At 45.6% G+C, this 13265-nt stretch overlaps 1 long non-coding RNA gene across 1 annotated transcript; it reads left to right on the top strand.

Annotated features, from left to right (window-relative positions):
- Positions 1–318: 318 nt before the first annotated feature.
- On the top strand, positions 319–12846 carry LOC309365389. The gene is made up of 2 exons (XR_014166093.1): positions 319–814; positions 12310–12846. It is a non-coding gene; the product is annotated as an uncharacterized lncRNA (long non-coding RNA).
- The last annotated feature ends 419 nt before the right edge of the window (positions 12847–13265 follow it).

Consider the following 13265-nt stretch of genomic DNA (forward strand, 5'->3'; position numbering starts at 1 on the left):
GAATCGGCCCGGCAGTCCACTGCCTTGGGCTTGTCTCAGCAGCCCTGTGTAATCAAGACCTGGAGGGCTGACCTTGATCCTGTAACATGATAATATAATCAAAGAGCAACGTGGGCTGGAGGAGGACGTGCAATTCAAGACATCTGCATTTTTATCAGGAGGAGGATCTGCATAGATCTCCACATTGGCCAACCCCAAGTTGATGGACAGTTGCCATAGACTAGAAGAGGGACTGACCCAGAGGGCAAGGCTAGTCACAGAGACTAAACAGAGGCTGGATGGCCATCTTCCTGGGGTTCTTCAGCTGTGATTGGGGTTGGACCCTTGAGGTCCCTTTCCAGCTGTGCAAGTCTATGATTCTATGTCCAGCAGGAACAGGATAGGATTTGCAGGATGGTCTGGGCCGGCAGGGGAAATTGTCCAGCAGAATCCAGAACTGGGTCAGCGAAGCCAAGCAAGGAGCGTCTTCCCAGAGTTGTTGCACCAGCGCCGGTCCTGCACTTTGGAAGTTAACAGTTCGCCAACGGCAGGGGCTATGGAGGGCCCTGATGGTGGACCCTGCAGTTCTGCAACAAGAAGTCCAAGCCTTCGTTTGTCTGGTGAATTGCTGGCCTTAATGTCTTATCACTATTTGAAAAGGCGTCTTATCGAAGACAACCCCCTGGTAATCTGTATGTGGACGTACAGACGGCATATGCAGATCTACATGTGCAAAGATGCTACAGGATAACTTTGGATTCAGAGACCATGAACCTTATTTGAGATGATGCGATTTTGGATCCCCTACCTCTCTCCCTTCCTTTATCGGATGAAGGTATGTTTTTATTACTATATAAACGAATAATAATAATAATAATAGTGCAATTTTGCTAATAAGTATAATACTGAGGAGTTTCATAGTGGGATTGACTGCCCCACCACATTAGGGGACAAAGGAGGGGTGCCAGTCTGAGGGCTAATAATAATAATAATAATAATAATAATAATAATAATAATTCATTTATACCCTGCCCATCTGGCTGGGTTTCCCCAGCCACTCTGGCCGGCTCCCAACAGAATATTAAAATCACGATAAAACATCAAACATTAAAAATTTCCCTAAACAGGGCTTCAGTTTTAGAAAAGTCAGATAGTTGTTTATTTCCTTGATATCTGATGGGAGGGCTTTCCACAGGGCGGGCGCCACTACCGAGAAGGCTCTCTACCTGGTTCCCTGTAACCTCACTTCTCGCAGTCAGGGAACCGCCAGAAGGCCCTCGGAGCTGGACCTCAGTGTCCAGGCAGAACGATGGGGGTGGAGACGCTCCTTCGGGTATACAGGTCTGAGGATGTTTGGGGCTTTAAAGGTCAGCACCAACACTTTGAATTGTGCTCGGAAACATACTGGGAGCCACTGACCTTTCCCCACTTGCTCACTGGTCACTGACCCAATTTTCTGGTGGGGGAAGAGTTAGTTGCCAGTGGAACAAACAAACAATAACGCAGAGACACATGGAAACAGTACACTTTTTCATTCCCATTGTGGTGCTGAGCTGAGCTGAGAGGGTTAAACCTCATTTCCCCAGCCCAGCACTATGACAGGGAAGGGAAACAACCCCCCACATCTCTCCACTCACCATATGGATAGTCTGAAGAATTGGGGGCCTCTACCCTTCTTCCTCAGCTGATGAGGTGACAAAGGGGGCTGTGTTTGCATTTGTGTGTGTGTACATGCCTGGGGCACAACCCCAGAGTCTGGCAAGACTGGCCCGTACGGGCAGGGGTACCTTTACCTTTACCTTTTACATGCCTGGGGTCGTGTGTGACCTGTTATTAGCATGGCCAGAAACAAAACCTTACGTGCAAGACAACAGCCAAACCTTGGGGCAATTCCTTTTTTCTTTTCGTAGTGGAAGCTGCTGATTAACATGGAATTCTAAAGGAAATGAGTCAAGGCCAGATTATTAAACTGAAAAGCTACAAGTGCTGTAAGTGTTAGGCAAACCACAAACTGGAAGGGAAAAGGAATGACTCAGAGAGCATTCCCATCACCCCTTCGATAGCTCAGCTGGTAGAGCGGAGGACTGTAGAGCACTACTGTAGTCATCCTTAGGTCGCTGGTTCGATTCCGGCTCGAAGGAGGAATTATTTTCCTTCTTCTTGGGACAAAGGCTGAGGGTGCCTTTGAGGGGGCGGTGAAGCAAAACTGCAGCATGATATTGCAGAGGCAAAATCTGTTGAACATGCCGTGTGTCGTTTAATTATATTTGTAAGGTGAGTTGGGCATCGGCAGTTTTTACCATCCAAAACAGAGGGTGTCAACTGCAAGGTGCATATTCTGCTATGTGTGGAAATGTGTTGTGTGGTAGCCAGACCAGAATTTGACATCCTGGAAATTGTTCAGGGACAATAAAACAACCACCACATTTGTAAGTAGCAATCACACCTTATTGCTGCAGCATGTGAGCTTTCAGATGACACAGAACTCTTCCTCGTTCTTTTTTAAAGGCAGAAAAATATGTTTACAATAAAGAATATGGTATGAAGGCAGGGAACAGAAATCTGTGTTTGAGATGCAGGACAATTACTAAATTAATAAGCCCTGTCTGCAGTTTGCTTCAGTCTTAAGAGGAGAATGGAGGAAGCTCATTGCAGATGAATTAAGGCAATTTCTCCTGATTTCTTGGCACAAAATGTGTGCAGATGTTATATGGTGATTATCATCATGATGATTATCTCCAGTGGGCGTGCAGTGAAATTTTTTGTAGGGGAACAGTTGGGGCCAGAGGTGTTTTTACATGAGTAGAATGTAAAAGATTGAGCTTGAATCCTGACAAGACAGAAGTACTGTTTTGGGGGGACAAGGGGTGGGCGGGTGTGGGGGACTCCCTGGTCCTGAATGGGTAATGAAAGGACCCATTGCATGAAGGACATCTGCATTTATTGCATGAAGGACATCTCCCAGCATCTACCTGAATGGATGAGATCTGCACAAAAAATGATGACTGTCTGGAAGGAACCGAAGACAGGGCTTAGGTTAGGGCTAGCCAATGCAGTGGTGTCCAGATGTTGTTGGACTCCAACTCCCATAATCCCCAACCAGCATAGCCATAGGATGATAGGGATTTGAGTCCAGCAGTCATCTTCTATATCAACCTTTAATTTTAAAAAGCATTGTTGTTGTTGTTGTTTAGTCGTGTCCGACTCTTCGTGACCCCACGGACCAGAGCACACCAGGCACTCCTGTCTTCCACTGCCTCCCGCAGTTTGGTCACACTCATGCTGGTAGCTTCGAGAACACTGTCCAACCATCTCATCCTCTGTCGTCCCCTTCTCCTGGTGCCCTCCATCTTTCCCAACATCAGGGTCTTTTCCAGGGAGTCTTCTCTTCTCTTCTCTTCTCTTCTCTTCTCTTCTCTTCTCTTCTCGTGAGGTGGCCAAAGTATTGGAGCCTCAGCTTCACAATCTGTCCTTCCAGTGAGCACTCAGGGCTGATTTCCTTCAGAATGGATAGGTTGGATCTTCTTGCAGTCCATACATTTGATTAAAGCTTTTTATGATTCAAGAAGATATTATCCAGAGATCTCTCCATCTCTCCTATGATCCCCCTCTTCAAAGACCTTCACTGGCTTCATTAGAATTCTTGTTCCTTAGTGTTTATGTGCGGAGCTCTCACTCACAAAGGCGAGGTGCATTTCATCAAACAAAAATAGCTCATGGGCCCTGCCCTCAGGCTTGCAACCTCAAGGGCTAAACAAGGTGTGCCACACAAGATCCATGAATAGAATGTTCCACTTTAAAATAGCATCAATAGCTGCTGATGCTGTTAAAAGGTGGTGTATAAACAGAGGGAAAGAAAGAATTCAAAGCAGAGAAGAGAGTTTGGAGAGAAGAAACAGGAAGTGCAGAGAAAGGAGTGCTGCAATGTCAGAGGTTATTATTATTTTTATTGTTATTACAAGTTATTACCCTGCCCTAGGTCTCAGGGTGGGTTATAACACAACATGAACATTAAAACACAATAATACACAATATTAAAAACACTGTTTAAAACAACTTAACATTACAAAAACAAGATGGAACCTAAGATATTTGAAATATAATGAAAGGAGATGGCAAATTCTCTCTTCTTCATAAGAGAGAGAAGGATGATTTTTTATAATAAAAAAAACCAAACTTATTTGATTTCACTTCCCATAAAATATCTCAAAGCGATTTCCCTGCAGAAACACCAACAATAAAGAAAATGAAAACAATCCCATAAATGCACAAACAATTCCACCTTTTAAAGCAATCCCATATAAAAAATAATTCAATGTGTGTAAATTATTTAAACCATTCCATATATGCAGCATAAACAAGTAAAAACCACTCCATCTGTGCAAATCATTAAAAACAATGTCACATGTCAGAACAGTTTCAAACCCAGTACAGACAATACACAGTGAAAGTGACAAGATTTAGCAATTGAAGCTACAGTGGTACCTCAGGTTAGATACGCTTCAGGTTACATACGCTTCAGGTTACAGCCTCTGCTAACCCAGAAATCATGTTTCAGGTTAAGAACTTTGCTTCAGGATGAGAACAGAAATCATGCTCCGGCGGCGCGGCAGCAGCAGGAGGCTCCATTAGCTAAAGTGGTGCTTCAGGTTAAGAACAGTTTCAGGTTAAGTGCAGATCTCCGGAACGAATTAAGTACTTAACCCGATGTACCACTGTATTTCTATGAAAAGGAAGGGAAGAATAAATGATGATACAAGTATTATATCCCACCTCAAATTTGTCCATTAAGTCACCAGCTAGTCATCACCCACAACTGAAACTAGACCTAAGTGCACTTTGTACCCATATATCTTTTTTAAAACTTTGCCTCACCCCACCATCCCACCTTATTGGTGATATATAAATTGTATTGTCCTTGGGGCAGAGACCTGCATTTCCCCATCTGCAATTCAGTTACATGACTACTACCACTTATTATAATTACTTGAGTCTTAATATCGCTCTTTGAGTTCTGCAGGCTGCAGTTTGGGATTCACATGCTCCATCTCGGTAGAGTATGTCGCTCTTAAGCTCAGGGTTCAAGCGCCACATTGAGCAAAAGATCCCTGCATTGCAGGGGGTTGGACTAAATGACCCTCGGGTTCCCAGCAGGGCTCTTCAGATGTGCAATAAGGGAAGGGGTTGTGTTTGTCTGGGTGCAGATCTTTGGAATGCACTGGCTTTCGCTAAGCTTCACAACCATCAATAATAAGCATATGAATGTTGTCATTTCTATGTCTCTGACGATGCACCTTGCATGGCTCATTGTTTTCAAAGGAACCCGATTTGCAGCTTTCAAACTTCCTCTTCAGTTGTTTAGTTCCTTCCAGGACGGAAATGCTTCTCTCGTGTATCACGTCTGTGGAATGCCACGAAAGCGATCAGTACCCTTGCCATCCCTTGAGCTCACTTCAGAGGCAGCAACCATAATAATAACTCACAGCTATTTCTGTCTCCGTCCGTCTGCACATCAGCTAATTAACTTTCCTGGCACGCTCGGGCGATAGTTTTATTGCCCATTTTATAGGCGGAGACACTGAGGCTCTGAAATGACCAGCCCAGAATTTTAATTGTTGACAACTTTATTGAAAGATTGGGGTGGGGGGAGGAAATGGAAACCCTAATTTACAGAGGAGGATGATTTGTAGCGCAAATAGTGCTCGGAAGACTGCACTGCCCTGCAGCACTGGAGATTCTGAAGGAGACAGTGCAATACTGCAGTATCTTTAAAATAGCAACGCAAAACAAATTGGATGGGGTAAGGACTAAGACTGGGACGCGGGTGGCGCTGTGGGTAAAACCTCAGCGCCTAGGACTTGCCGATCACATGGTCGGTGGTTCGAATCCCCGCGGCGGGGTGAGCTCCTGTCGTTCGGTCCCAGCTCCTGCCCACCTAGCAGTTCGAAAGCACCCCTAAGTGCAAGTAGATAAATAGGTACTGCTTTATAGCGGGGAGGTAAACGGCGTTTCCGTGTGCTGCTCTGGTGCCGGTTCGCCGGAGCAGCGTCGTCATGCTGGCCACGTGACCCGGAAGTGTCTGCGGACAGCGCTGGCTCCCGGCCTCTAGAGTGAGATGAGCGCACAACCCTAGAGTCTGTCAAGACTGGCCTGTACGGGCAGGGGTACCTTTACCTTTCAAGGACTAAGACTAAGTGGGAAATGTTGTTGTTGCTGCTATATGCAGCAACCCAATTCTAACAAGGCATGCTTTACTCAGAAGTAAATCCCACTGCATCCAACAGAACAGGGAAGGGTTATAATAATATAATAATAATAATTTATTATTTATACCCCGCCCATCTGACTGGGCTTCCCCAGCTACTCTGGGCGGCTTCCAACACAATATTTAAATACAGTAATGCCTCAAACATTAAAAGCTTTCCTAAACAGGGCTGCCTTCAGATGTCGTCTAAAAGTCGGTATGTGGGCATGGAGAAAGAGGTGAGAGAAAATTTCTTCTCCCTCTCTCCTAATAATAATAATAATAATTTATTATTTGTACCCCGCCCATCTGACTAGTTTTCCCCAGCCACTCTGGGCGGCTTCCAACTAAAGATTAAAAATACATCAAAATGTCACACATTATAAACTTCCCTGAACAGGACTGCCTTCAAATGTTTTCTAAATGTCTGGTAGTTGTTTATCTCTTTGACATCTGATGGGAGGGCGTTCCACAGGGCTGGTGCCACCACCGAGAAGGCCCTCTGCCTGGTTCCCTGTAACCTCACTTCTTGCAGGGAGGGAACCGCCAGAAGGCCCTCGGCTCTGGACCTCAGTGTCCGGGCTGAACGATGGGGGTGGAGACGCTCCTTCAGGTATACTGGACCGAGGCCGTTTAGGGCTTTAAAGGTCAACACCATCTCCTAACGCTCGAACTCATGCGCATCCCATGAAGCTGAATGTTAGAAGCTTCTGTAGAAAGAAAAGGAAGTAATTTGTCACACAGTTAAACTATGGAACTCACTTCCACAGGAGGCAGCAATGGTCACCAACTGAGATGGCTTTCTAAAAACTAAGGCAAATGCATGGAGGAGGGGGTTATCAATGGCTACTGGCATTTATGGCTGTGCACTGCCTCCAAAGCTAAAGACAGTAATATAATAATAATAATAATAATAATAATAATAATAATAATAATAATAATAATAATAATTTATTACTTATACCCCACCCATCTGACTGGGCCTCCCCAGCCACTCTGGGCAGCTTCCAACAGGATATTAAAAACACAATAAAAGATCAAACATAAAAAAACTTCCCTAAATGTAGTGTTTCCAATTCCAATTGCTGGAAACCACAGGAGGGGAAAATGCTTTTGTGCTCGGATCCTGACAAAGGTGCCAGAGACCTGCTCCCTGCTTTGTGGCCTGGGACTGGGAGGGTGTGGCCTCGACTGACTCCACCTACAAATATGGCTACCAATCAGGTAGCCCCATCATGGGGTTATTTACTTTAAGGCCTTTTCCTGGGATCAATATTAAGTTTGAGGGATGCATTTTTAATTAATTATTTTTTTTGCTGCTCTCCGGATTATGTATTTTTATCATTAAGCTTTCCAGCGGTGGACTGCCCGATTTTACTGCATATTTATTAATACGAGAGGTTTCCACTAGCCTGTTGTTTACGGTTGTTTCCCTTTTCGACTCGTCTTGTCACTGTTGTTGTTGTGATTAATTTCTTACACACCCTTTGCCCTAAGGTCCTAGGGCATGCGGCGACAATTTAGAAGACAACATGTAAATCGGTTTCAACAAATTGCAGCCACAAGTATAGGGTGGCTCCTAAAAGATGTACATCTCAAGTGTCAGAGGGCAGGGTAAAGAGGGGCTGGTGAATTAGGTAAAATTTGTAGTGCTGTGAGCCGCCTTGAGATTGGTTTACAATGGAAACCAACATCCAAATAACTGAGGATGATGACTGCAGCTTGCAGCCTCTTCCTGGGCAGATCTGGCTGCCCATTGGGTCCACCAATTAACAACAACAACAACAACAACAATAGGACCCTCTTACCTACGGGACCACCTCTCCCGGTATGCCCCACGGAGGACCTTAAGGTCCATAAATAGCAACACCCTAGAGGGCCCGGTCCCTAAGGAAGTTAGATTAGCTTCAACCAGAGCCAGGGCCTTTTCTACACTGGCTCCGGCCTGGTGGAACGCTCTGTCTCATAAGACCAGGGCCCTGCAGGACCTGATTTCTTTCCGCAGGGTCTGTAACACAGAGTTGTTCCGCCTGGCCTTTGGCTTGGAATCAATTTGACTCCCTCCCCCTCTTTTTTTCTTTTTCCTTTCTCCTCCTGTGATGAGGATGCATTTTAATGTTTTAATGTTGTATTTTAATCTTGTTTTTAAGTTGTATTTCAATCAACTTGTTTTATTATTGGTTGTTAGCCGCCCTGAGCCTGGTCTTGGCTGGGGAGGGCGGTGTATAAATAAAATTTATTATACTATTACTACTACTAATAATAATAAAATTTTATTTGTAGCCCGCCCTCCCAGCTGAGGCCGGGCTCAGAGCGGCTAACATCATAAAAGCAACACAATATGCATAAAAACTGACATCAATTAATTAAAAAAACATCTTAAAATTAATTGAGACAAGTTAAAATCTGGGCAGGTGGTGGACACCCAGACAGGAAGAGCTTTATGAACAATGGCGCATGTTTCGTTTTTATTATTTAGCTCTGCCACCCCCAGTGCTCTGTCCCCTTTGTTCCTGGCTCCCCTTTCTGTCAGCTGCCCTGACTCACTTTCCTCTCAACATTGGTCTTTTGTGGAACAGGTGACGCACTCTCACAGGCCCTTATGTAAGGCCCGATGTTTCAGCTGCGACATTCCGGTAAGACCAGAAATGTCAGGCTTTCTGGAACGTCCCGTTGCATAATCACAACACAACCAGAGATGCAAGAATTCTCCCTCCCATGATCACGGCTTACCTGTGCCTCTTTGATTTCTGATAAGATGAGGTAAGAGGGCCAGTGCCTTAGGGAAAAGGGCACCTGCATTGTGGGGGAGCAATTAGCAAGATAATTGATGATGTTAATTCCCCCCAGCGAGGTGCCTCCTGATCTCCCAGAGGTTTGCTAGAGCTTGTTAAAAGTCAGTTGAGGTTTGTGAGAGGTGCCTTGTGAGAGGTGCAATCAGCTAGACGGTGGCTCATTTTATAAAAATCTTCCTATCAAATGAGGTTGTGTGGCTTGCCTCAGGGGTTTTTGAATATCCAGCAGGATTCCTGGGTTCTTAGCTGCTGGTGTGACACCAATAGCCATCTGACATCTTTTCCCTATCACTGCATCTCCATGCAAGGAGATGTTTGTCTTTCAGAGAAGCCCTTCCAGGAGCTGGTTTTCACATGTACAATTGCTCTGCAATCCATGTAAATCAGGGATGAGGGAATAACTCAGATATTATAACAGAGCAATCCTAACTGCAGAACCTATGCCATACCCATTGTTATGTGCTGAGCAAACTGAATCCCTTCGCCGCCCCCCCCCCCAAACCTCAGGCTTTATATACATTATTTACACAATGGGTTCCGTTTGATTGGCTGACTCTACTTCCCTCCTGGAGCCTGATTGGACTGTTGTTGCATTCTAGGATCCTCCCGACCCAATAGGCTGATAAACTTCCTCCTGGGGCCTGATTGGGCTGCTCCTGCAGGCCAATCTGGTTGTTGCATGCTAGGATTCTACCTGCCTATTGTTCTAGGATCCTAGCTCAGTACATAAAACCCTTCAACATTTCTCTGATGAAAATAGGGATGTCCTAAGGAAAAGCGGGTGGCGCTGTGGGTTAAACCACAGAGCCTAGGACTTGCCGATCAGAAGGTCGGGGTGAGCTCCCATTGCTCGGTCCCTGCTCCTGCCAACCTAGCAGTTCGAAAGCACGTCAAAGTGCAAGTAGATAAATAGGTACCGCTCTGGCAGGAAGGTAAACAGCATTTCCGTGCGCTGCTCTGGTTCTCCAGAAGCGGCTTAGTCATGCTGGCCACATGAGCTGGAAGCTGTACGCCGGCTCCCTCAGCCAATAAAGCGAGATGAGCGCCGCAACCCCAGAGTCGGCCACGGCTGGACCCAATGGTCAGAGGTCCCTTTACCTTTACCTTTAAGGAAAAGCAGGACATTCTGGGATCAAATCTGAAACTGGGACAGCTTCTGTAAATTCAGGACTGTCCCTGGGAAATAAGGACACTTGGAAGGTCTGCTATGCTGGTATAAGTCCATCACCCCAGCTCAGCATTTTGCCAGAAAATCTTACGTCAGCATGATTTACAGCAGCATAAATCCCCCCCAAAAGAAGCATTTTGGGAGTGGGATGGGACAAGGAGAGACTGAGTCATGTGGCCTAGGGTCCAGCTTGGTCCATGCTCACCAGCTCTCTCAGCTGGCAGTAGGAGCCTCTGGACCAAGTTTGGAACAGGGGAAACTTACGATGCTGGAGGAGACTCTAGAGAGTCCCATGGACTGCAAGAGATCAAACCTCTCCATTCTTAAGGAAATCAGCCCTGAGTGCTCACTGGAAGGACAGATCGTGAAGCTGAGGCTCCAATACTTTGGGCACCTCATGAGAAAAGAAGACTCCCTGGAAAAGACCCTGGTGTTGGGAAAGATGGAGGGCACAAGGAGAAGGGGACGACAGAGGACGAGATGGTTGGACAGTGTTCTCGAAGCTACCAGCATGAGATTGACCAAACTGCGGGAGGCAGTGGAAGACAGGAGTGCCTGGCGTGCTCTGGTCCATGGGGTTTGATCTTCTTGCAGTCCATGGGACTCTCTAGTCTCCTCCAGCACCATAATTCAAAAGCATCAATTCTTCGGAGATCAGCCTTCTTTATGGTCCAGCTCTCACTTCCATACATCACTACTGGGAAAACCATAGCTTTGACTATACGAACCTTTGTTGACAAGGTGATGTCTCTGCTTTTTAAGAACAGCAGCATAGAGCGGCACAAATTCTTGGAGTTCCCCCCTTCCCACTGCCCAAAACAGTGAACATTGCACAACCCCTTTTGCACTTGTTTCCTGATCTTCCTCTGCCAAGATGCAACCCAAACATTTTCAAGCCTTCCCTGACAACTGTTTGTTATTTTTAAAGAAATCTAAACGACGAAAGAAGATTGTCAAGATGCCAGACAACATACTTGCATACTGGGAAACCACAAATGGAACGAAACTACACAGAGCCTAGTTTATCATGTGACATAGCATCATGGATCATGGCCTTTTCTCACCACCCCAAACGGAAGGTGATAAGGCAATCACAGGTTATTGAGTAATCTAGGGAATCTCCTTTTGTGTTTCCCAAGGAAGACTTGGGCAAATAATGCACTGAGCATAACACAGAAGTGAGCAGAAGGCAGCCTACCAATAAACCATGCTCTGATTTCCAGTGGACCACCTTGTGGAACATAGGAAGCTGTTTGACTCTGGGTCCATTTAAATCCATATTGTCTACACTGACTGGCAGGGCTCACCAAGATTTCGGATGGGGGCGGCATTCCCAGCTCAACCTGGACATGCCAGTGGCAATTGTACCTAGTACCATCTGCGTGCATATCCACTGAGTTGAAGTCCATTCCCAGCTTGCTGTTGTGGGGATTACTATTATTATTATTATTGCAAAGGTTGGCTTATACAGAGCTTGGTCCTAGACATGTAATTATGGCAAAGTACATACACAGGATCAACTTGTTCCAGATCAGTTAATCCTTAACTGCTGAGAGACTCTGAGCGTGCTCTTGAGTTTTGTAAACTTAAAATAATTAAAGGAGCACACAGGGATTCTGAAGTATACTCAGAGTCGAGTGTGGATTTCATGCTCTTTATTCAGCTCAGAGTAGTGAGAAATCGAAGTTCCCCCGAAATGTCTGCTTTATATACATTATTTACACAATGGGCCCCACGTGATTGGTCAGTTCCGGGATTCTCCTGTAGGCCAATCAGGTTGCGGATTCACTTCCATCTGGAGTTGGATTAGGTGGCTCCAGCGGACCAATCAGACTGCTGCATTCTGGATTCTATTGTTCTAGGACCAATCAGACTGCTGCAATTTGGATCCTATTCAATTCAGTACATAACTTACTCTCAAATAAAACAAACTGATCCACATTTCTTCAAAACCTTCACAAGAAGTTGACTGTTTTCTTTAATAGGTTAACTTTTTAAACATTCCGCAAGAGGAGGTGCTTGCAGGTTCCTTAAAAAGAAAAGCTTTTTGAGTTTGATTCTCTCTCTCTCTCTCTCTCTCTCTCTCTCTCTCTCTCTCTCTCTCTCTCCATTTTTCATTTCAGCTTTAAAGTGAATCTTAAGAGAGCCTCAGCATCATGCACAATAAGAGAATGTGTCGGTATTCCAGCGTTCTTCGTTTTATCTGTAAAATGTGACTTTGACAGTACGGCGGGTCCTTATCTGAGAGTTGTTTGCAGATGACAGCGCACTCTGAGGAAGCTCTGCCAAGGTTAATGGACCATTTCGCCCGAGCCCACAGGGAGTTTGGCCTCACCATCAGCCTAACGAAGACCAACAACATCCTGGGACATCTGAAGTGGCAGCTGGTTTTGTCTACCTGTCTTCCACCATAAGCAGCAACCTTTCTGTCAATGCTGAGCTGGGCAATGTCACCCAGTAAACGGGCATGGCGAAACACACCCCATGGTGCAATAAATGTTGTGGTGTGCCAATGCCATTTGTGGAGCAAACAGATGCACAGGACCCAAGGGTGCTGTTTAGGCATTTAGATGGATAATTTTTGACAGCTTACATGGACGAGAGTTTAAAGCGACACCTACCATAAATTAGTGCAACTATTAAAGGTACAGGAGCCCTGCCCTTCCCTGCTCTGGTTGCTTGCTGGGGCTGGGGAGGGCTGTTTTATAGGATCTGGTGTTTCCGGTTTCACGACTGGTTATCAATAAATGGGAGCGATATCACCTGATTTTCTTAGGCACGCTCCTAGTGCCCTCATGTTGCAACAGCCACATCTGAATTAGAAGAAGAGTTTGGATTTGATATCCCGCTTTATCACTACCCAAAGGAGTCTCAAAGCGGCTAACTTTCTCCTTTCCCTTCCTCCCCCACAACAAACACTCTGTGAGGTGAGTGGGGCTGAGAGACTTCAAAGAAGCATGACTGGCCCAAGATCACCCAGCAGCTGCATGTGGAGGAGTGGAGACGCGAACCCGGTTCACCAGATTATGAGACTACCGCTCTTAACCACTACACCACACTGGCTCTCTCTCACACTGAA

This window comes from Podarcis melisellensis (genome assembly GCF_964234715.1).
Source record: "Podarcis melisellensis genome assembly, chromosome: 2".
Taxonomy (NCBI): domain Eukaryota; kingdom Metazoa; phylum Chordata; class Lepidosauria; order Squamata; family Lacertidae; genus Podarcis; species Podarcis melisellensis.